The 21378-nt window shown below is 45.7% G+C and overlaps 2 long non-coding RNA genes across 2 annotated transcripts; both read right to left on the bottom strand.

Annotated features, from left to right (window-relative positions):
- Positions 1-2717: 2717 nt before the first annotated feature.
- LOC135316772 (uncharacterized) lies at positions 2718-7688 on the bottom strand. Its single transcript, XR_010376022.1, has 3 exons — positions 7443-7688; positions 5088-5246; positions 2718-3821 (listed from the first exon to the last, which is right to left on the bottom strand). It is a non-coding gene; the product is annotated as an uncharacterized LOC135316772 (long non-coding RNA).
- Positions 7689-17608: 9920 nt separating this feature from the next.
- LOC135316727 (uncharacterized) lies at positions 17609-20561 on the bottom strand. Its single transcript, XR_010375989.1, has 2 exons — positions 20321-20561; positions 17609-19042 (listed from the first exon to the last, which is right to left on the bottom strand). It is a non-coding gene; the product is annotated as an uncharacterized LOC135316727 (long non-coding RNA).
- Positions 20562-21378: the final 817 nt, after the last annotated feature.

Genomic DNA, 21378 nt, shown 5'->3' with positions numbered 1-21378 from the left:
TTTCTTCGCAGCTGTAAATAAACTCCTCGAAAGAAAAGGGTAATAAAATTATGACATCGGGATTGTGATAGTACTCGAAGGCCTTCACAAAGGTTGGAGCCCCAGAACAGTGCTAGAATCTCACAAGGGAGGCCCTGTGGCTTTACTGATATCTGTGTGGGCCACAGAGCAGGAAAACCGCTAAGATACTCTTCTTTGGAAGAGTTTGAAAACCATGGAACATGCTAGAACAAAAAGTTGATCTACGTGCTCTCTTCAGAGTCGCCTCTGTTATTTTATCAAACCCGGGGTTCTAGAAAGACAAAGAAGCAGAGGGAAAATCAACACATCAGGTTAGGCTCTCACAAGTGAGGCTCGGTGGCTTTATAATGTCTGTGGTGAGCTGTAGTGCACCACAGGACCAAAACATGCTTCTTTAGATGTTTCATTTACACTAAACTCAAAAAAAAATAACCAAACCTAAACTGGAGAGAATTCTGCCATTTAATCCCAGAACCATCTCGAGCAACCACCTCCCCAACTCCAAAGCTACAGTCTACTTCAGGAAGCAAAGCCCCACCATCCAACCGAGCACCACCAAAAGTTTAACGACCACGGTTCAGGAGCTTAGGTTTCAGCTCAGGTGCATCCAGATAAAGACTCCATGCTCGCAACCTCCCTGTGTCAGTCTTTTGGAATCTTCTTCAAAGAGCGCTATGGCAGACTATGAAACCTGGTGTTGATTGTAATGTGAAAAGCAGACTGGATTCCCCAGCCACCCACACAATGAGGAGACACTCACTTTACCAAATGTTTGTGAAAGCTGAAGCAGATTTTGGAATATGCCTCATCAATGAGGCCCTGGCACTTTACTAACTACTAAGGCATTCGATGAAATTCCAACTATGGGCTTTGGGAAGCAGACGACAGTACAGTTCTTAACAACGTTTCCACCCAAGAGCTGAAAATCCTCCCGCCGGTCGTGTCATCCCATGTTGTAACTACCATCCTTCCAGCTCCGCAGAACCGGACGAGGCTTCTTGCAACGCACCAACGCTCTTTTCTCAGCCTGAGCGATCCCTGCTAAGCAGCACGCAGCAGTCCTCCCTTCCCCATCTCCCTAAGTGCTGAGCACGCTTTCCTCTACAACAGGCTCAGCCCCTGGCTGCTCAGATAGGCTGGGGAGCCAGCTCGCCGCTCTCACATGGCACTGCAGGCCACCGCCGCTCGGCTGGCTCCTCCTGAGTGGAAGTCTCCTTCATGAAGGTGGCCATGCCATTTAACCCAACACTAAGGCAGTTTAGGAAACCTGGTCTAGATTAGAGTACTAGAAACAGGAGTAATGTCTTCTTTCCGACCCCCCCGCGGAAAAAAAAAAAAAAAGGCCCTGCCAACTGTGTGATGGCAAATATGGACTGAATCGTTGACATGGAAACCGGACTAAAGTCAGCCGCGCTCCCTCACGCTCACAAACACAAGTTATCATTATCCCCAGCCTTTCAACTTGCTACAAACATGGACTGGATTATTACTTCAGGAATTGGGTAGAGTTTCTATAATAAAGTATTAACTAGCGCAACTAAGCTAGAACGAAACGAGCTGAGAAGCGATGAACGTAGTTGGGTGAAGAAGGATGCTCTTCCATTTTACTGAAAGGCACGGTATGCTGAGATATGCAGACTGGACCCAAGAACAAGAGACCCATCTATTATAATTCATGGAGCACGCTGCAAAATATGGAACGGAGTAAGGAAAGGTTTTCTACTGTACCTCAGCTTATCTGAGAGTAGTTTTGCTAAAGAAAATTACATTTCCTGTAAATGTGTTTATATTTGCCCAGCCCATGCCTTCCAGTATTTCAGCCGCTGTCATATCTAGGTTAAGCTCGCTCATGGCAGCTTCATAACCACCAAGATTAATATTATTTGAGTTGTTTGCCGTGAGAGGCTGATGTGCTGGGCATTGTGAGAGACAGTGCTGATTTATCCTCTTAAAAAATAAAGGTCAGGATGCTGTAGAAGCCCCCTCTCCAGCGCTGCCACCATAGCACAGGGGCAGGCAGCGAGGCAGCTCTGCGCTGCCGACTGAAGCGGAGTTTCAGCAGAAGGGAACTAGTGTGGGTTTGCTGAACACAGCAGCACAGCTCAAAGGCAGGAGTGGGTCGTACACGGGGTTTTGCTGCTTCCCACGGAGTCAGCACCGAGTGGCTCCCCAGGGAAGGGAGCGAGCCCTTGCCCAGCCGCGCTGCGAGAGCCTGGCGTTAGCATCTGACAGGGAGCTGCAAAACTTTGGATGCATATTAAGAGAGGAAAGGGGACTCGGCCTGACTCAAGGAAATGCATTATTTTAGCGGCCCTCGCTAGGAGGAGTAAAAGGCGAAGCGGAGTTTGCGGAGGGGAAGGGACGCGCAGCCGGCCGCGCATCCTGCGCGACGCCCCACGGAGCGGCAGCGGTGGGCTCGGGGCAGCCGGGCCCGGTGGCACACGAGTTCCTGGCCCCACGGCTGCTGCCGCCCGCCTGGCCACCTCCCACCTGGGCCATCCCCGGCGGGCTGAAAGTGGAACAGGAACAAGTTTTTTGGGGTGCATATGTGCGGATTCGGGGGCTAATCGGGAAGAGCAGCTCCCACTCGTCAAGGTGAATAAGGCTGGAGTTGGAATTTAATAATTCCAGAGAGAATTGAGAGATGTTCGGAGAGGGGGCAACGCGGGGAGGAAAACAGGAATAAAGTGCGGGGAAAGAGTAAACCGCGTTTATTTTATACACGCGGGTGCGCTCCCCGGGCGGCCCAGCCGCCCCCGGACACGAGCGCTGGGGTGCTGAGCGTCGGAGAAGGAAGAGTAAATCTACTTACAAAAAAAAAAAAAGGCCAAAAAAAAAAATTCAAACAAAACACGGACCGGAGTTTCTAAACCCCCCCTGCACTGGATCAGGAGCCAACCGGCTCATTTCCTACTGAATCCCACCAGATTCGGGACCTGTCGGGTGGGCTCGCAGAGCAAGCGGGTTACATTGCAAACCTCGCTTGGAAGAGTTAAAAAACAAGACAAAACAAAACAAGAGGTTTTTAAAGCTGCGAAAAGAGAAAGACCTCAACTCTGGGCCTGGATTTTCCCAGTCAAGCAGAAGTATTATTCTGTTTCAAGTAGTTGGGAAGCGGCGATGCCATGCGGGAGGTGGGTCCGCCGGGTTTCTCCCACCCTCAGCTGCTCTTTTCAGTGGAGTGTGAAAAAAAATTATACATATATATATATATGAAATATTCACTCCCGTGAAATTCTGTCCTTCTAAAGTGTATTTTTAGAGAAGTTTGAGTTCAGGCGTCACGACTGGGGTGGGGGGGAGGTTGCTGCGGGAGAGGCAGGCGCCGAGAAAGGAGGTTTTTTCACCTTTTTCATGAAGCTCTTGCACTGCCATTTTCCCGAGGAGGGAGGGAGGAGAGTGGAGCGGCAGCGGCGCTGCCGAGGAAGTTTCTCACGGCAACTGCGGGCTGGATCTGGAACGGAGCCTTTTGTTCCCGGCAAGTTCAGCAGGAGAGAGAGTTGGGAGTCTGCTTGAAGAGAAAAACCAGCGGAGAAATAAAATGGAGGGAAGTAGGAAGAGAGGAGGGAGAGCGCGCTGAGCTGCAGAAGCAGCGAGCTGGGGGGCTCTGCGGCACGGCGTTTGTTTAGGAAGTTGGTGTGGGAACCTGGGGCAGACACCCCTCGTTGGGTGCCTGGGAACGAGCGAGGGACCCAAGGACAGGCGGTGCTGTGAAGGAAGTGGAATTTTCCGCAGGGTTCACATCCTTAAGTGCTCTTTTTGCCAAGATTTTTATCTCCTCGCTCGAAGAAGGGTGCCTCCTAGAGACATCAGGAAAAAGGCCTTAAAGATGAGGCATGCCCTAGGTCTGTTTAAACTAAATAATTAAATGCAGGGGACACCTTCCCTTAGAAATTACAGGGAGGTCTGAAGAGCAGGCGCAACTTTGGGGACTCCCCACCCTCCCCTCCGTTTCCCTTTCTCCCCAGGTGGTGTTGAAACACTGTATGTGATCTCCGAACAGGGTGAAAACAGCTCAAAAAAAAAGCCCCCCCCCCCCCCCCCCCCAGATTTAACGCTTATACACATAGCCAATATATTCTATAGTCACATAAGCGATCGGTTTTGCCTCCCAGTACACACTGCTGATTCTTCACACCAAAACCACACGTGCTCTTTGCATGTAACACAGAACGCCACTGTAAACTCATGTGAATTAACCCTCAAATCGTTGACAAACATCCACCGCTTCAACGGTCACCCGCAAAAGGTGCAGCAGAACTTTAATCCCCTCGTTGTTTGTGCACTTGGTGGTGGATTCAAAAAGCAGGAGCCTGTGGATGACCAGAGCTAGCTTTTTGCACAAGTTTGCATTTTTAGTGCCGGTGTCCTGCAAATATGGCTTGATTTAAAAAATGTTCATCACCTTCTGCCTTCTCAGCAGAGGCAGGGGAGAAGCGCCTTCGCCCTGTGCAAGGGAGTGCATGGTGTGGCTGTGACAGCGGCTCGGCGGGACACCACGTGGGAAATCCGAGCTAGGATTTAAACGTGCTTTTCCACTCCAGCCATGAGGGACCGCGAGCCTTGGGGGGGGGATAAAAAAAATAAAAACCAAAACAAAAAACCCCAAACCTTTTCGTGCTGCTCAGAAGCGACCTCTGTGGCTGCTCGGGGAGGGAAGTTGAACAGCCCTGAGCTGAGCGCAGGGCACCGCCGGCTGCGGGGCCGGGAAAATGGAAAAGCATTTAAAAAATGGGAAGTGTGTGTGGGGACCCCCGACCCCAGCAGGGTCGCTCCAGAAGCAGCGTTATTCTGCGGGGCTGGGACGAGGAGCCGCAGCCCGGGGGTGGCTGGGAAGCGGCTGCCGTGGCGTGCGGCTGAGCACAAGGACAGCCGGCGGTGGCAGGGCCAGCGCCAGCCCCAGGTGCTGGGGACATCTAGCGCCGGATTTTCAGAGGCGTCCGGTGCCCGACGCACCGAGCTCTCAAAGCGTCCCCCGGAGCGGCGGGGGGTGGCGGGAGGCTGGAGCCCCCCCCCTCCTTCCCGCGGGAGCGGGGCCCTGCGCCCCCCCGGGGGGCTTCACCGACCTGATCGGCGGCTTCGGGCTGCCCAGGTGCCACCCGGGGGGGGGGCTCGGGAGGGGGGCAGCGGCAGCGGTCACGGGTGGGTCGCCACAACTGCATCTTCGGGACCTTCTTCTGGAGCCTTTGGTAAAATCGCCTCGCCATCGGGGACCTCTGAAAGGCCTGTAAAAGTTTCATAGGGACATGTCATAAGGGGTTTCAGTTCGTCACGTTTTTTTATGGTGGTGTTAACTTTTACATCTTTGTGAGTAATTAACAGCGTGGCTGAGAAAAGATTTAAAGACAACCCCCCCTTCTCTCCTTTCCCTCCTTTTCTGAAACAGTGCAAATCCGGTTTACCTCTGACTCGACGCCCACCGGGACAGAGGTGAGGTGAAACGCACAAGCCCCACGGCTTGTCCACGTATGCGGGAAAAGCAATTAAAACCTACATCTTAATGAACATGTCCGTTAAAATAAATATTATTTTGCTATGGTTATTTTTGCTTGTTCACACCCCCCCACCCCCGCCCCAACTTTGTTTTACTAAAGCAGGGAAACACACACAGAAACCTTGCCTGCAGTAGATGCTTTTTTTTTTTTTAAACGGAGCCCAGATGCTGGTCAGGATTAAGGTTACACCAAACACATTCTACATTGCCATTTTCCAAACAGAATGAAGCAGATGGAAAAGATGGAAGAGGATACGGCAGGAATGGAGCACTGCTGAAAACTGCAAGCCCTGCACTAATGCTGGAGAGGAGTGAGCTCAGATGCCAGGAGAGGCAGAGAGAAACCAGGCTTATCGCCTCTACATATTGCATTCTTCATGTTTAGAATAAGTATTTTTAATTAAACAGCCATCAGAATTTGTGCTTTAAAACATATTTAAAATGGGAAAAGAAAATTCAGCTGCAGCCGTTCACTGTAGTCTCCTTAGGGCTCAGTCCTAGAAGATGCAAAAGCCACTGGCCTCAGGCCATCCGAGTACTTAAGTATATGCGTAATTTTAAACATCAGCAGGCCCGGTGATTTTAAGCATATACTCCCTTAAAGTTACCCATGTACTCAGCACTTTGCAGGATCCACCCATAATACTCATAGCAGCTCCTAGCTCAAGAAAATGTATCTGTACCTCTGAGAAAACAAAGAAAATCTTCTTTTGCAAAGGGCCAGAGAATTTTTGAGTTCTAAAAGACACCGGTTCATCAGTGCTGGGAACTCAGGTCACACCGAAATAAAATCTCTAGGGGAGGTTAGCTGAATCCACGGTTATTTGCAAAACACCACCATTTGGCGAATTCATTCCAGTATTTTAGGTGAAATTCTGTGATAGCTTACTCAGCCCTGTGACTCAATCATATGATTTGCTTTGAAAATCTCTTGCAAAAATGGATTTTTAGAGATTTTTGTTGATATTACATAGGCACGCACACAATACAGAGAAAGAACACACAAACTATTAAATATTCATGCTATGGGGAGAACACTTAGTAATGTCCCTTCGTTTCAGATGTACAAAGGCAAGCATGAATGACTGAAAGAAAATTTAATAAAACAAAACAATCGCAATATTCCACACAACAAGGTGCTGACCAGCTTCGAAACATTTGACCGTGAAAGGGTCAGACAGAAATTCTACTTACCCACCTTTCAACAGTCATCCAGAAATGTGTATTTCAAAATGTTAATTCTGTAATCTAACCCACATGGGGAGCTTTAGGACTTTACACGCACACAGAAGTCGGTGTTTTCTGCTTTCTGATTTTTCTGCTTCTCTAGGCCTCGGGCCTGAAACCTCGCTCAAACGTGCATGGCCTAAAGGTAGGACTCCCAGCCTCACAAGTGTGCACCTCAGTGAAATTTACTTGCATTCAAAACAAAAAATTTAAGCACATTCTGTCCAGCTTCTCTGGAACTTTTGGAATTCAGTACTGGACCTGTGAAACAAGGTCATTTTTATCCAACAGTTATCTCTGACTTTAGAGAGGCCCACAAACAAACCTTAGCAATATTACTTCGTATAAAGGCTGATACTATCACACGCGCTTTCAGTCAAACAAAGGCATTGGCCAGAACTGTTTACTTTCTCTGTAAAAGAGAATCCCAAGCTCCAGACTTACTGAAGAATCATAAAAGAGACATGATTTTCAAGTATTTATAAAAATACTGAGTATCTCTGGCAAACCCCCAAAAACGACAGCAAAAAATAACCCCAAACCCCAAACATTCAAGGGTTGTTGCTTACACTCCTATCTTTATAAGTAGGTACCTGAGCAAAACGCACTCAGAAGGATTCATGTTCATCATACCTATGGGTAAGGAGTGTAACGACATACATTATGAAACAAAGTATTTAAAATTATTAATTTTTCCTACCTTCAGAAAACACAGTCAATGACCCAGGGTTTCCAGTGGCATGGGTTCACGGAATCCCCGAGAGCACCGCAGGCTTCCCTGTGGAATCCTGACCCTCCAGATCCACGACCTTTCTACTGTTTTACTTATTGTGCCTATTCTCAGACTGTATTTTCTTAACGATTATCTTACACATATGCACAGAGTAGCCAGCACCCGTCACTCTCTGTTTAAGCCCAGTAATGATAGCAGTAAATAACGCTGAAGCAGCACAAGGAACATAACCTCTGGGTGTCAGTGATCGGGGCTGTCCAGGGCTGTAATGGTCCACGGGTGGTTATCAACAGTTATGCAGGATAATGGAGTCCCACACTCAGTTACCATTAGTTAAGAAGCTTCTTGTTTGTTTGGGTTTTTTTTAAAGGACTTTGCAATACTTGAAAATTCATTACTTTTTCCTGTATCAATAGCCATGACGTAGCAGCTTTCTTTAAAAATACAAAAAACCCCACCAGCAAACAAAAACCAAACCAAACATGAAGCACCACAGTCGAGCTGTGATGCAAATGAGTGATTTTTTTTTTCCCTACCACCTCTAAGGGTACAAAAATAATCTAGAATTGACATCCTACTGTGAGGAGAAAGGGGAAGGGGGCAGGAATCAAGCCACATACTTGGAAAGTAATGTCCAGACAAATAGAGACTAATTTGCCTGACCTTGGCGAGATGTAAAACTTAAGTTATTTTCCCCCTGGAGGGGGAAAAGATGTGGAGGAAAATAAACAGACAAAAAGCGACATAGGCAATCATGCCAGACAAGTCTGATGTCTTTCTTTGATAAGAAAGATTTTTCTTGGTAAGGGAACACACAGTTGATCTCACCTACCTAAAACTCAGTAAAGCATTTGATCTGGTGCCACATGTGAAAATACAAGTTAAACTGGAAAACATGAAGATTAGTGCAAGAAAAGTTTCATGGGTAAAAACGTCTAAAAAACCGCCATGCTGAATTGTGTTGAAATGGGAACTTTTGGGCTAGAGAGCGAGTGCTTTAAAAGCTCCTCCAGCATTGGTCTCGGAACTGGTGCGATTTACTGCTTTTCAGTTACATTAGCACAAGGAATTGAAAGAAGAGCATTAATATAGCTAGTTCTTGACAAAATTAAAAAGCATCAGTACAGAAGACTGGAATATCCTACATGAAGAACTGGATGAGGTTCTGGAACAGCACAGGAATCCTGAGGAATGGACTAGTGGAATGCAGTAATAAGATTAATGCGAAGCACAAGGCTGTTCGCACAGGACTAACAGCCAAAATTCTTGTGAACTGGGAACTCGTTGCAGTTAATAGAGAAGGATGAAGACGCAGAAGCATTATTTAGTCACAGAAATGACTAAACATCATAAAAATGAAGATGACAAATGTGATCTAAAGACCAGGTAAGGCACATCCAGATGTTATGGCAACGGCTCTCTTGCAGGATTTTGGGTACGGTTTATATTCAAGAATGATAGGTAAAAACTATAATAGTTGTAAAAAAGGCTTCCTAAAGTGGTTATAAGAACAAAGAATCTATCATGAGAAAAGACTAAAGCTTTACTTCAGCTAACTCGAGCAAAAGAAAGGCTGAGATAGGATGAGGTTGGTTCATATACATAGATCATGGTTTGAACACAGATACTTAAACTCAAGGGCTTTTTTGGCACCAAATATATATAAAGGCCTGAGTAAATTTAGGATGAAAATTAGAATAGGATTATTAGATAAACTAGATTTTTAAAAATCCTTCTAGCAGGGCTACCAGGCTCACAGGGACTAACTTTTTATGTTGGGGCTTGATGTCCTTATGGACAAAATGAGCCATGCTTGTCTGCCAAAGCCTGGCATAAGGCAGCCAAGGCAGCCTCCTGAAGCCCTGTGTTAGGAAAGCCCGAGCAGAGGGGACAGCCAGTAACAGCAGCCCCCCTTGAAAGCTCACCTGCAACCTGGTGGATGAGGAATGAAGAGGATACATACAATTAAAAAATTTTTAAAATTAGGTTTTTTAATTAATTGAATAATTATAATTATATATTTATATATTGTATAATAAATAAATTTTTAAAATTAAATTTTAAAAATTAAAAATTACTTTACTGGGGCAAGTTGGACATTTGTGTATCGTCACTGTGGACCATACAGATACAGTGGAAAACTTTGGTAGCTTTGCCGTTACTTTCCCTGCTTTGCATCAGTGAAATGAGAGGAAATGAGAAAGGAAAGGAAATGAGAAAAAAAAAAAGAGAAAAATGAGAGGAAAATCTCTTTGCAATATTGCGAAGATACATTTATGGTGGTTAAAAAGTATTCAGATACTAGAGTGAAGAGCATTGCGAAAATCCATTACAATTAGTAATTCTGAATTTACCGCTGCACTTGAATTATATGCAATAAATAAAATATGTAAGCAAACATCAAATAACAAGGATAAAAAAAATCAGAAAAAAACATTCATTGAATGAGGCAAGAGTTTGGAAGGCTGGTTGTATGATTTCACTTATAATTAGAGACTGCATCAGGGTGCGAGGAACTGGATTGAGATGGGAAAAAGCGTAAGAACTGAACACAGGAAAACCGAACCCACTGCTCAGGTCCCTGTTACATTCATCCAGGCCACATGAGCATAAAGAAGCATGAAATACAGAGAGTGAATAATATGTAGGCTGACCCGGCTCTGGACTACGCACAAGCTCAGCAAATTCTCTGTGTCAGACAGTGCTCGGAGGACTAAGCAGCGATCCTTGCTGCAGTCAAGGCTACGCGTGCTGTCGCCCCAGCAGCGCAATGGTCCTCCACCTCTGGAGGGAACTGCTGCAAAACCAAGCTTTTCTAAGGGTCAGGCTTTCCAAAACGCCAGAGTATCGCACCTCCCCAGAAGACCATAAAAGGCTCACACCGCATTTCTGGTTTTTGCTAATGGCTTTTTGTTTCCATCATAAATAACATCACCAGGAGTATGTATCACCTATTTCTTTCCATCTAAGGTCTCCTAACCTCTCCAGACAAAACATACATGCTTTAGCAATACTGTTCTTTATCAAGCAAACCATGGCTGCCCTTCTTGGGATCATCTAGTCTCAACTGTTTGACCACTGGAGATGTTTTTCGTGATGTCAAATGCAGGGTATTCCACGCTGTCAAAGACTCCTTCCACCTCTTTGTGTTTCTATAAGCCTTAATAAGCCGGGACGTGGAGCTGAAAAGCATCTTCAGTTTTGGGGTTTTTTTTCCTTCTTCCCCCCCTTCTTTTCCTTTTCTCTGTGTTCTAACCAGGTAACTGCGTGAGAGACCAAGAAGACACCTCACATCCAGAAATTGTGTCTTCATGTCATTGATGTTTTGACAAAACCAGAATCCCACAACTTTTCTGTTGTGTTTTCTTCTTTCTTCAAATGCCTTTCAGATTTAACGTTGGTTCATCTCAACTCTAGCAGCTATGTCCATTGTTTTTTAACGAGGCATTAACAAATTATTCTGCTCGTCTTGTGAACAACAGGAGAGTGAAAGTTCAGCAAGAAAATTATAATCTAAGGCTCATGGACTATACTGTGTTCTTTCCCATTTGCAAGCAAGCATTCCTATTCCAGCTCATATCAGAACTTTTATGAAATTAGCACTTTCTGAGTAATAAGACAATACATGTTCTAATTTCCACCCAATATTGAAAATTAACATTATCTCAGAATTCCTCCTCCATTGAAGAGGCTGACCCACTCGGAGTTCACAAGAATAGTGCATTTTAAAAGCCTCCTCACATCTTTTTCTTCCCTTCATTTTCAGGCATGACATTTTCAGTAGTTTTTTTGTGGCCAAGGATTGAGACACGAGCACGCACAAGGAGGGGAGTGACTGCCTGGGCAGCAGTACCGGACTAAAGACGCCAGCGGTTATAATGGATCGCAAACTGAATTTGAGTCAACACAATAAAGATAAAACATCGCAGAGATGTTTAACAAGGCTGCTTTACGTAGGACACCCATGACAATTATCTGGCTCAACTCAGTGTTGGTGAAATCTCAGCTGGAATATCGTATCCATTTTCAGATACCACATAAAAAATAAAACCAAATATAAACCAACTGGAAGAGCACAAAAAGAGCAACAAGAATGCTGGGAGGCTGAGGAAACCTAAACCCCAAGAACAAATTAAAATACTGGATTTGCTTAATTAAAAAAAAAAAAGAAAAAGAACAAGGAGAGAGCTTATGTGAGAACTGAGAGGGGACAAAATACTGACGGTCCATTTTGTTACAGTAAAGGTCAGCAATCAAACGTTCATGTCCACCGAAAGTAGAACAGGTCATAGACTTAAGTCACAGTAAGATTTCGTAGAGTAGCAAAAGTGAGGTTTAAACAATGAAAACACTAGTATGGGAAGTTGCAGAATGCCCTGCATTTCAGATTTTTTCAGGACAGGACACACAAACATCTGGTGGGATGCAGATAAGCATCTCTCTTGCTTCAGAGTCGGGATGGGACCAAAGGACCTCCTGATGTCTCCTGTGACAGCTGTATTTATTATTATAGCAAATACAGGAAGAAAAATACCGGTGAGAAGGGCATATTTCAATTAGAAAAGCCGAATTTTGGATGAAGCACACACCATTCTGGGCCGCTGCCTCAGGCTGCCATTGCAGTGAGTTACTTGGGTGACTTTCTTGCAGCTTCCAGCTCCAGAAGAGGTGAGGGAGTGTTATAAGCACATCACTCATGCAAATATACGTACACTCCGAGTTTAAAGTTTACGAGGCATTTCAGGTTAAAAATTCCTTGTTTTATTTTAGTTTGCTAAGTCAAACTGCTTTGATACACTTTTGTTGAAGTTCTTCACCGAGCTACACCTCAGCAGATGACATCACCTGTAGTGATTGTCATTAAAGTCAAACACTGTTTCTTTGTTTAATTTGCTCTGTTCATAAAATCACAGTACAGACTTTTGCCTCATAAAATGACTATTTTGCAGAGGCTTTTTCACTGGACGACCATAATATCGAAAGCATCTTTCCGTTCCATGCTTCTACCCACCTTTCATATCTTTCCCTGCCTCTTACAGATGTTGTACAAATCAGGGCAAGGTCAAGTTTCTAATGAGTTTGTTCTGAAGAAGTTTCATAATACCATTCCATATTCACTTTACATCCATTCAATGGTAAATCACCTGCATTGATGAGCAAGGCTGTGTACAACCATTAAGAAGTTGTTCTCTGTGCTCATAAATTTTTTCTCCTGGCTCGACAGACCACGTTTATTCCTTGAACCCCCATAACCCTCATTTGATTCACAGACCGTACCTGGGAAAAGCTCTCGGTAATTTCTTACACATTGCCAGGCTTGATGACACAGAAGATCAGCACCTTCTCCAGAGATATAAATAATAAAAAAAAAAACCTCACAACAATATCCCTGACACAGAGCTCGCTTGTTTTCAGTCGGAAGCAATCAGAAATGATGCTCTTCCACAGATGGCAATGGGCTTCTGCATGTGAAGGGAGGTCCTTGTTTTGTACTCTGCCTCTGCAGCCAGGATCTGCACAGGTTTCTAGGAATGCAATTTAGTCATCCTGGTGTTTGGCTGCCACTACTGGCCATCCCAGTTCTGCACCGGTACCCTGTGCTATCAGTCACTGCTAGCTGACTGCACCCAGAAACAGTACCCCAGTGAGTGAACTGCTCCAGATAAATCCCGTACAGAAGTAGCAGGTTGATTACATCTTACTCTTTCTCTCTCTGCATTTCTTCTGTTATCAAAGTAGCAGAAGCTCTGTGAAGGCACAGAACTAAATCCTTCCACCTCTGCAACCCCACAGGAATACGCATTGTAATGGATTTACCAGTTTCTTCTTCTTGCAACCTTGCAGCATTTTGAAAAAGAAGACGCGCAGGCAAAAATCAATGTATGCCAAGAGTAAAGGAATAATAATTTGCCAGGTCGACTCACAGAATTCCCAAATTCCTGAGAATTCCCTCTCAGCACACTGTGAAAGAAACCCCATACAGCTGAGTAGCAGGACACCGCTCCACGAGATAACTGCCCAGGATATTTTGAGAGGTAAATTAATACAGGAAAGAACCATGCACCCGATTAACAGTGAAAATACCTTAAATCAGCATAACAAAGTGGGGTGAGTGTACTTGTGCTCAGAGTAGTTAAATAGCTGTAATTAGATCAAACAAACTAGATTGATGTATCATCCCTTTGTAGACATGGCCTCGGAAGGTAGGTCAGGAGCTCAGTTCAGTGAAACAGTTTTAGTACTGCAGCTTTTATCTAACAAGGCAGAGCCACACACTCGCTCAAAAGTAAATACTACTTAGTAGAACTGCTGAATTCCAAAGAAAAAGAGTTTATGGGGAAGACGGCATTCTCTAACAATAACCTTAACTTTTGCCAGTAGTAAAACTCTCCTAGTTGATCCGATACCATACCTTTTGGATAAACCATGTACAAAATGTTGGTTGCAAATTAATTTGTGTCAAGGCATTTGAAGGTCTTTATTGAGTTTATCCGTCAGTTCAGGTGTCTACACGGAAAGGGTGAATTCTAATTTGCTTTGTTCTGTCAGAACCTTTTAATTAAATTTTAAGAAAATAATGTACAACAGCATTGCATTAAATATGGTTACTAAATTTCAGAGATGAGCAAAACATAAGGTAGCAGATGGTACGAAGAGGATGTATGCGAAGAAATGTAAATAGTAGGGAGCCTCACAAAATCAAAAACCTAAGGCAGAACTGAAAGCGCATGCAAGACCCCTGGGAGAGCAGAGGAGACGAAGCAACAACAGAGCTGAAAGGTACCAGGCTTGCCTGACTCAGAAATGACAAAAACGCCAACAGGAAACTCTGATCTATTAGAAGGAAAGACCCACCGTAACCAGGGGAGTCGAGATTGGTTTGAAGGGTCCTGAAAAGTCAATATGGTAGGAGTGGAGGAAACAAGAACAGAGTTTGCAGGTGCTGGCAAATATATTCATCAAACACTCTCTGAATCAAAAAGAACCCCCTCAGCCCTCAACCATTCCAGAACCGTAATCAATAAGTAATGAAGACATTATAAAAGAGCTAATAGTAGAAAATAACCTTGTATTGAATACAGACAAGATGAATTGTTTAAATTAGGCAGAAGACCAAACAAAGAGCAGCTTCGTAACTAATCGGAAGAGTTCTAATGATCAGGAACAGCCGCAGCGTTACTAGGGGGTTAGGAAGAGACGCAGCCTGCGCATTAGCATCATTTGGTACAGAACCTGCACACCAAGTCAGAGGAGTTGGTGTGGCTGCGCAGATTTCGGCCTGGTGGCCCTATCCTCTATGATATAGCCTGATAAATTAGCGAGTCAATTATGACATACCTGCATATCAGAGCAGAGTCTGGGTGAAGACCAAGAAGGCCTTTCTTATCTTTTCATAAAAAAGCGATCAATAACAGGCCAATGCTGCGAAATGGAAGCCACCAAACACTACTTCAATGTGCTCAAGCGTGACGGGACACACACTGGAGAGGAGGACCCTAGTTGATGACTGTGTTCAGTTGAAGGAATAGTTGGAAAACAGTAACTATTCTAAACGTTCATATTTCAAATAGTCACTAGAAATTAGGGGAAAAAAAGCCGTTGCTTCCTCTTTCCTGCAGGATTTGTTCTAGCCAGTGACAGGCCTGTGAAATACATCACTAATTTATGAAGTTAGAATTAATCCCAATGAATATTCTACCAAATATGGGAGGCGGGGGGGAATGAGAAGCTAGTGACCCGCCGTTACAAAAGCACCTAGCACCTACATGCGGAAGTTGAAGAGCGTTTTCTTTCTTTCTTTGCACCAAAAATACTGCCATCTTAAAGATGTCTTTACACATCTCCATCTCCAACAGAAAAGCCAGAAACTGCAGTAAGACGAGAGGGATACTGGAATGTAGGCAGGCAAGGGTGCAGACTTTGGCTGACAAATCTCAGGGGTTGCAAAGAGAACAGCTGGGCCGCAGGTTTTCTTAACATGTCTGTTTACTAAACACCAAAGGTTAAACTCAGTTAATAAAACCTGGGAAGCTGAAGAGCTGCTGATTTCCGAGGTGCCCCTTCCATGCAGCTGCAGAGAACACCGCACTGGTGTCGGGAAGTAACGCACCTTGTTCTGCCAACCGAGAGCGCGCACTGAGAAGACACCGAACTGCCCAACAACCTGTCTGCAGCTAGTGAAAAATATCACTGCGTTCTGAGAATCAGAAAGAGCATAACGAGAGAAAATGGCAGCGCTGCATGCAAACGACATCAGAGACGTGTGGGACAACTGAGTACGCTGCGTGACCGCTGAGCCCGTTGATGTCACCCTCGTGGTGCTCCCTCCATCACGAAGATGCATGTGGTGGCAGGTGGCTCTGTGTCTCATGCCAAGCACATCTCCATAGCAGAACACCGCAAAGTTCACTCAGTCTAAATCACAACTATTCTAATTCTGTATCTTCTTCTGCCCCAAGTTCAATTTGCCTGGGTGATTTATGAGGTGAACTCTGGCTATGCAAGGCTTCTCTCCTCCTGAATGGAGGGACAATTCAGATAAGAAACAAATCTCTTCTGAGTTAATAGAGGAAACTGGACTTAATCGCATTTACTAAGGTATTTATTATACATATAGGCCAGATGAAGCTTAGCATGTTTAATACATATAAAACTGCAGATAGCTGCTAGGAAGAGCAGAAAACAAACAAAAACAGATTCACAAGTTTCTTAATAATTTAAATTAAGCCACTAAACAGAGAAACAAGAGTTGCTGGCAATAGCAACAGATACCTATCAATTCCAGCTTGCTGCTTCTAGCAACACACACAAATTGAAAAGCAGTTGGCTCCACACCCTCTTGGATACCCTCAGGCGGAGGGACCGCTAAACTGTAATCAACATCGATACAAACCCCTCAACAGGCACTGCATTACTTTCGTGGCTGATGATTTAATAAATTGTCTTGAGGTTCTTTGTCATGAAAGACATTGTATAATAATGAGAGAAAAAAGACGACTGCCACTTACGGGCCCGGTCCTGTGAAAGCCAAGCGCTCTTTGATGACTCAGCAGTTCATGGGGGCTCATCAGCACCCTGTAGATGGGAGCCCAATGCTAAGAGATCCTTTGCAAGAAATTAATCTCTCTGGTATAACTTCAACTTATCAGTTTGGAAAAGACCATGTGCGGCATTCCTAATACCCAGTGAAATCACAGAATTAAAAATTTTAAGCGTAAAACCCATTATTAAGTCATCCGAGTCCATTTACAACCATTGATGGTAAATCTGTCTACTCCAGACAGGACGAGGCCACTCTCTTCTTTTTCCAGGGCAAGTCTATGAATAATTTGAGTGATTAAAGCTCAAAGCAGGTATGAAAACGAAAAAGACCAGGAAAGCACATGGGAAAGAAACCACACTCACATGAAGATACTTAGCTTTCATTCTGGAATCAAGAAAGGCACCCTCCGCTCCCCCCACTCCATACAGCCACAACATACAGATGAGGGTGTGCATTTTTTCCAAAAGAGTCATCACTTTTAAAGGCACATTGAAATCTTATTTTTACTTTCTAGGCCTCCTTCTTCCATCGGAGGTGACCTAAATTTTGAGCTGAGGCATTCACAGGATCCTTGCTTGGAATATAAAACAACAGCAAAAACATCAGGCTGCAAAAGAGGCAAAATAATGGGAGGGAAAATTACAGTAAAGACCTCCCTGAGTAACAGGAGGTCACAAACGCTGCAGAAATAGATGCTGAAGCAGGCCTATCCTGAGACAGTGGACACAAAGCGAGTGCATTTACAGAAACCGAGCAGAAGACAGGTGGGCAGGATGTGAATCTAAGCAAATGGCCACAGTTCTGGGAATACCCAACAGTTCTCAAAATTTCCCCTCAAATACATCACCAAATCCTTTGTGCAAAAAATGTCAGAGACACCTAAATCTGAGAGTCTCCTGTTACAAAAAAGTAAAACTTGAAAGCTACGAGGAAAGTATTCAAATGGAATCAAACAGCTACAGAAAGGGGTGGGGGCTATAATTCATATGCTAAAGAGAAAAATGTATGGAAAACACATATACAACCAGGTAATCAGTAGTATAGGCTACTGAACATTCATGCAGCTCATCATTAAAAAAACCCAACCACATACTTGCAGATACATTTATTTTGTTTTATTGTATCATCTTAAACAGTCAACAGAAACTAAGATTATAATCTGTGCCTTTTTAAAATTCCATTCAACAGATGTTCATAAACAGACTTGAGCCAAATTTCAGATCCCCAAAAGGATATTCAGCCAGAGAACTTTTACAAATGTATGATAAAGTCCCACTTTTCCCCTTGTAATGATTGCTTTTCTGAGACATCAAATCCTCTCTTAGCCTCATTACAAGTTCCCACCAGCATAAAATGTATTTTTCATTTCCATTTCCTATAGTATTGTTTTCCAAAAATGGCACTGATGTTCCCAGCACAAGACAACCCTCCTTCACTCCTTTTTTATGTCATCTCCTCAATACGGTATGAAGTGATTGTCTCGGTGACAAGGCTCTGTTCTTTTAAAAAGATGAAAAAATCCAACTGGTACTAATAAATATTTACTTAATGTAAGGAGAAAGGAATTCAACAATTAAGTATGAAAATAACAGGAAAAAATAGATCTTTGGAAAGGCAAAGCTGTAAGAAGTTCAGTCTTCTTTATGAGAATGACTGCTCAATAGCTCCTTTTGGGACACAGTGAGATGGCTTCTTTAAAAGTATGGTCTACAAATACCCCCAAATCACAGAAATTATAAGTCACTTGAGGATTTAAGATGCAATACAAAATTAAGAAATATCAGGACACATAATGAAAATGGTGTAATGAAAACAGTGTTGCTCTTACTTGTCTGTGTTAAAAGGGGTGGGGGGGAAGGGAAAGGTTTTATTTTTACTTAATTACTCTCAGTGTTCACTGGGGACTCCTTCCAAAGTGTATTTTATATTTGGACCTAAATGCAAGCAGGATTCAGCTTTGATCTTATTCCATATGACAATACATTTCTTAAATTAGAAGTCCCACAACTAGAACGTTGACCCCACCGCTACCATTCCTCCAGCACCTGAGAGCCTCTTACGTGTTATCAATCTATTAATCCCGGAAGCAGCGCAGGGAAACCAAGAGATTGTTTAAAATTAAAAAAAAAAACAACAAACAAACAACAACAACCCAGAAAATAATACTTTGTAGGCTTGTAGCATCCTTAATCCATGGATTTCAACATACTTTGAAATATGAAGTCTCAAATACTTAAAAAAAAAAAACCCAAACCCACCCAACTTTAAGGTATTTTGAAAACGATAATACATTGAGTGAGCATCCACCTGTGATGCAATTAAAAGAGTCTCCTACTGCAGCATTTTAAACAAATTCAATCCACCTTCTGGTTACAGCTTACAAGTTTGTGGTATGTAGCAGGAACAGCAGAGCTGGTTAAAGATTTTCTCTTGCTTCACATACTCTGCAAGCTTCTCATTAACTCATACATGACTTTAATCAGTGCTGAAGCACACGCTTCTTTCAGCATGCATCAGGACTGGTCTGGAAAAAAACCCTCACTCAATAAAATATTACCATCAGCATGAATTAGTAAAGAATAAGGCAACCTTTTGAAAAAGTGACTGCTGATTTTCGTATATAAAGGGTTAAACCGACCTTCACTGATGCAGAAGAGGTAATAAAACAGAACTTTAAGGACAAAAATGGAGCACTTGAAGTGATTATTAAGAAGAGCTACATTCAAGATGATAGAAGACAAAACCTCATTCTTAAAGCACAGATGCTTCTAAACCGAGAGATCACACGTTTTAAAAAGCACACTACCAGCCCTTATAATGAATAAGCAAAACGAGGGGAATCGCGGTGGTTTTTTTTTTTTTTTCCTCGCAGGGCTGTGGAGCTCAGAGGAAAGGGGGCATTCAGTCGATGTGCTAGCAGAGCCAGCTGCAGGCTTTGCACTTACGCAGGGCTGTGGAGCTGGTATTGGGGGGGGGGGGGGGGGCAGAAAACAGAGTAAGCCTGAGAAAAACCCATCAGAGCTCCTGTCCTCCCCTTTCAGCGTTAATGGGAGGGATGCAAGTCTATGGGAGCTGCAGTGGGGGATGGGGCTGGCGGAGGGGGTGGGGAGAAGCAGAGCAAGGCCTTACAATCATCAGCAGCTCTTGTTCTCCTCTCCTTTCAGCGTTAACAGGAGGATGTGAAGCTCATGTAGCTGGGAATGGGATGGGGGAAGCAGAGCAGGATCATAGTTTAGCTTTTGTCCTCTCTCCACAGGGTTAATAGGAGGACATGAAGCCTGTGTAACTGGGATAGGGGGAGGGGATCGGGGGGTGGTGGTGGTGGTTAGGGCCTTAGATCACAGTTTCTTGCCCTGCTCTCCCTGCAGGGTTAACGGGAGGATGTGAAGCTCTCGTGTAAGGGCAGCTCTAGGATTTGTGGGGTCCTGTGCGAAGTCAAACATCCGGGGGAGGGGGGAACCGGGGACCTGGGGCAAACTTCCCTCAACGTGGCGGCGCGTTCCGGCGACTCAGAGGCCTGCTAATCCAGAAAAAAGAGCCAATAAGTTGCCCATGGGGTGGGGGTGGCCATCGGTGGGGTGGGGTGAGCCCGGTTCCTTATCTGTAAGGCGCAGGAAGACCAGCCTCCGCGGCTGAGGGCCGGAGGGAGGGCCCAGGTGTGCTGTCAAGAAACGCACGGCCCTCAAGGAAGGGAGAGGAAAACGGAGGGTGGGTGATAGGGTGGGTGATGGGGCGGGCGGGGGGGGCCGGGGGGAAGGGGCAGCTCAGGGGCCCGTGTGGAAACTGCTCTGAGGACGCTCACCTGCCAGGAGCACTCCGACTTGTGTGAGGAGGGGGGTCTGAGGTACGTCCCCAGACCCTCGCCCTAAACCGGGGGAAAGTTTCCCCCAACTTTGCCGCTCGCCCCGGCGAGGGGAACCGTGAGGAGGCGGCGGGCTGCCGGGCCCCCCCTCCGCCCCGCCGGAGGGGGAGGGGGCGCTGTTCCCGGCTCCGCGCCGCGTTTTCCCGCTCACCCCCCTCCCTCGCGCAGAGCTCCCCGCGCCTCCTCACTCCTCCGCGCCTCCGGACTCCTCCGCCGGAGCCGGCGCTTCGTTTTTCTAACCTCCCCTCCCCCCCCCCCCCCCCGCTTCCTCCTGATTTATACCGGCCGTGGGGTGAGGGTAGGGAGGAGAACACTTGTCCCCCCTTTTCCCTAACGGCGCTACGCTAAGGGAGAGCGGGATGGAGCTTTTTGCTGGGTGAGGGCGGAGAGGCGGTTAGGACTACTTGACGTTCTTGCCACGGTTTCGCGGAAGGAACTCGCTGTGCGAGAGGCTGCGCGGTGGTGCGGCTCTTCTCAGCGCTTCCTGGAAACTCCCGCTTAGGAGCGAGGGGAGGGGGGCGGGAGGGAAAGAGTCCCAGGCCGGCAGTGGGGTGGGGGGTGGGGGGCACGACACAGCCCCCTCCTCGCCGCGGCACCGGGGACGGACGCACGCAACCCGGGCAGCCCCCGATCCCGCTGACACGGCTCGAAGCGATCCCCCCCCCCCCCCTTCACCCCCCTCTTCCTGTGCAGATGGAGCAGAGAGAAGTGAGGGATAAACTCCCTCATAACCGCCGTGCAGGCCGGGGGGGAGGGGGTGCCTCATTTGCCCTTCATAACCCCTCAGAATCCCCGAAAAGAGAGGGGTGGGGGGCGGGAGAGCGTGAGGGGTCGGCCGGGGCCGCAGGGTTCTTCACCCCGGCCTTGGCAGGGCAAGAGAAGAAGCAGCCTGGTTGCGGGGGGCAGCAGCGACCTTCCAAACCCGCTCACTTCACCCGCCGTGTTTCCCGGGGCTGGGGGAGGCGATCCCCCGTACCGGGGGGCTCCGGGCCCCGCCG

This window comes from Phalacrocorax carbo, chromosome 22 (assembly GCF_963921805.1).
Source record: "Phalacrocorax carbo chromosome 22, bPhaCar2.1, whole genome shotgun sequence".
In the NCBI taxonomy this organism is placed as follows: domain Eukaryota; kingdom Metazoa; phylum Chordata; class Aves; order Suliformes; family Phalacrocoracidae; genus Phalacrocorax; species Phalacrocorax carbo.
The sequence above is the reverse complement of the archived record's forward strand: the minus strand, read 5'-3'. Positions and strand labels throughout refer to the sequence as shown.